Below are 3,748 nucleotides of genomic sequence, written 5' to 3' on the forward strand. Positions count from 1 at the left end.
AAAAAAAAAAAAAAAAAAAAGATAAGGAAAAAAAGGCGTGGTCGTTGTAATGGTAGTAATGTGTCTGTGTGCCTGCTTGTGGGAGGGACTGTGTGTATAGTGGAAGATTGTATTATAAGTTTTATGAATGACTGTTTTTGATGTGGTGTGGATGAGTTGAGGTTACAATGGTTAGTCTTGTGGTTGCAGTTGCTGGTTTTGGACAATTCCAACACTCTGGATTCGATTGTGACCTGGATGGAAAGCTCGTTCCAGGTAGAGATTTTTTTTCGAACTTTGTGTGTGGTTGTGTGGTAAGAATTTTGTTTCCCCATCACATGGTTCCGGATTCAATCCCACTGCGTGGCACCTTGGGCATGCGTCTTCTACTATAGCTTCGGGCTGACCAAAGGCCTTGTGAAGTAGATTTGGTAGACGGAAACAGAAAGAAACCCATCGCATGCATGTATGTATGTATATGTGTGTGTATTTGTCTGCTTCCCCTTCATCGGCTGACAACCGGTTGAAGTGTTTACCTCCCCGTAACTTAGCGGTTCGACAAAAAAGACCAATAGAATAAAGTATCAAGCTTGGAAAAGAAGAAAAGCCTAAGTACTAGGGTCGATTCGTTTGACTAAAGTTCTCCAAGGCGATGCTCCAGCATGGCCGTAGTCCAATGAATGAAACGAGTAGAAGATGGAAGGTAATATATGTCAGTGGAAAGGAGACAAACTGCATGGATTGAAAATGAAAGAAAGGCACTTATTGTCATCGTGTTTGTAATTAATAACGGTTTCAAATTTTGGCACAAGGGGGGAAGGGTTAAGTCGATTAAATCGACCCCAGTGCTCCACTGGTATTTGTTTTATCGATCCCCAAAGAAAATGAAAAAGGCAAAGTCGATCTCAGCGAAATCTGAAATCTGAACGTAAAGACGAACGAAAATACCGCTAAACATTTTTTGCCCTGCGTGCTAACGGTCCTGCCGCCTTCCGTGTTTGTGTGTATGTATATATATATATATACCAGTCATGTACTGGGGTTCTCGATGTAATCGACTTGGTTCACTCCTGTCAAAATTGCTAGCCTTGAATCCTGCGACGGACTGTCGTGATCTCAATCATTTCTACGCTAAGCCAGAGAAATTGGATAAACCAGCCTTATGAGTCTCAGGGCTAAAATAAAAACAAAAGGAAAAAAAAAAAAAACTAATGTTTGTGCGTGCGCGCGCTTTTTTTTCTTTCTAAATATTCTTTGGCACAACTAGGCCAGCGAATTTGAGGGGGCGAGGACAAGTTGATTACTCCACCTCAGTATTCGGCAAGTTCTTTATTTTATCGACCCCAAACGGATGAAGGTGCGTGGCTTCGTGGTTAGGGTGTTGCACTCAAGTTCGCAATGTCGTGGATTCAGTTCCCAGACCGGACGTTGCGCCGTGCTGTTGAGCATAAGATAAGCATTTCCTTTCACGTTGCTCCAGTCCAATCAGCTGTAAATGAGTAACCGTGCAGCGGACTGGCGGCCCCGTTTAGGGGCGTAATGTTGTGCTCTCGGTCACTTGCACGTCATGAAAACCGGGTAACTGGCCTCCGTGAGATCCTTGGACTCGAGACAATTTCCAGGGCTTATTGTCGATAATGGTAACGGTGGTAGTGATGATCATGATGATGGTAATGAAGATGACGATGGTGGTGGTGGCGTTGATGATGACGACAACGACGATGATAGATGGAAGGCGAAGTTGGCCTCGGCAGGATTTGGATCCAGAAACAAGAGTCGGGAGAAAGTTCTGTTTAATAATTAAAAAGAAAACCTTAAAATGAAGTAAATCCCTCCACCTTTCATGATTAGCGGCCTTCCTAAGGGATTGTTGACGATATTTGCCAATTGTTAACAATTATTTTATCTTTTATGTTTTGTTTTAGGGTGTAGTACCATCTTGAAGGGTTTTAGTTGAACAAATCAACCAGAGTATTTATATTTTAAGCCATGTACCGATCCCTTTTGACAAACCGCTATGTTACGGAGACGTAAACAAACTTAGATTGCCAAGAGGTGGGTGGAATAACACAGACTCAAAGACGTGCAGACACATTATATATATCCGTGTGTGTGTGTGTGTGTGTGTGTGTGTGTCTAAGAGAGATATTTTCTCCATGGTAACTGCAGTATATTTGCCTTTTAGCAGTTGAAATATGTCACAAACATTTTATCTAACCTATATATATATATATATATATATATGTATATATATATTATATACATGGTGGGCTTGTACGCAGTCTCTGTCTACCACATTCACTTAACAGGCATGGCTAGCCTGGGTCTACATTAGAAGACAGGTTGTGTGCGGCGCTGTAGGACTGAACCCGAAACCTTGAGCTTCTTAGCTACACCCACTTTTAGCTTTTTATTTTCAACTGGTGCAATTTATTTCACTTTGTCCGCCCTACGAAAAACTGTCCTAGTTCCTATTCACACACAAACACATCACTGCCCTGTCCTACAAAAGAATGCTTGGAAAGTTATAAAACATTTAACCTGAGACCTTCGCCGGATATTGTAGACGTATTAAGTTTCTGCTATCGTCCTCGTATTAACACCCGTATGTATTGCTAGTGACATATATACCCAGGCTATTTGTACTTTCATCACGTACTTGTGTGTCAGTATTTATTTGTGGGAAGGGTTGGATACCCTAAACTAGTTACAGCCGACTAAACGCATTCCGGGTGAACATCAACTCGTGTAAGAATATATGTTCGCTGTTTATATACATGTTATATACCCCACTTCTAAAGCAGATGGATATTGATATAGGTGAGAAGACTATCCGTAATTATTGGTACACTGCTTTTTGTTACAAGAGATTTGCATAAACAGCTAGAAATGTTGGGGCTCACTAAAACAGAACGGAGGAAATTGATTCACATTCTCACTCGAAATACAATCGATTTGTGGTACAGTGAAATATTTGTAAAACATTGTAGAGATTCTCCATTTGAGTTTCCTGAATCGAAAACCTGCACACAGTCGCACACATATATACACACTTATGTATTAAATGATTTATACGCAAATTCAGGTAGTTACAAGCCTTGACGAAGCAGAAGAGCCTTATTACCTGGTTAGTGACCAGGTTTGAATTCTGCAAACGAAAAATAAGACTTATCTCAATGAAAACTTCTCTCTCTCTCTCACGCCCATTCACTCACTTCTTAGAGAGAGAGAGAGACAGAATGCAATACCTTTATTCATAAACTACAACTGATTCCTATATCTGGAACAATAAGAATCTGTAAGAACTTAGGATTGTAAAACGATGACGAACAAATGATGCTTTCTATCACAACTTTGTTACCAAGTAGGTGGTCGGTCAAAACTAATTACAAATAGTGCTCCAGCATGACGACAGCCGCATGGCTGAAACGAGTAAAAGAGTATACCTACGCGCATACATAAATACGTACATAAACACACATACATGTGTATAGGCGCAGGCGGGGCTGTGTGTTAAGAAGCTTGTTTCCCAACCACATGGTTCTAGGTTCAGTTCCACTGCGTGGTACCTTGAGCAAGTGTCTTCTACTATAGTCTCGGCCGACCAAAGCCTTGTGAGTGGATTTGTTAACGGAAACTGAAAGAAGTCCGTCATGTAGGTGTGTGTGTGTGTGTGTGTGTATTGACTCATCTTCGAAACGCCTAATTTAGAATAGAGGTAACTGATGAAGGAAAAGTTCCATAAGTGACTCGTCTGTTTTCTTATGTG

The sequence above is a fragment of the Octopus bimaculoides genome, chromosome 22 (genome assembly GCF_001194135.2).
Source record: "Octopus bimaculoides isolate UCB-OBI-ISO-001 chromosome 22, ASM119413v2, whole genome shotgun sequence".
In the NCBI taxonomy this organism is placed as follows: Eukaryota; Metazoa; Mollusca; class Cephalopoda; order Octopoda; family Octopodidae; genus Octopus; species Octopus bimaculoides.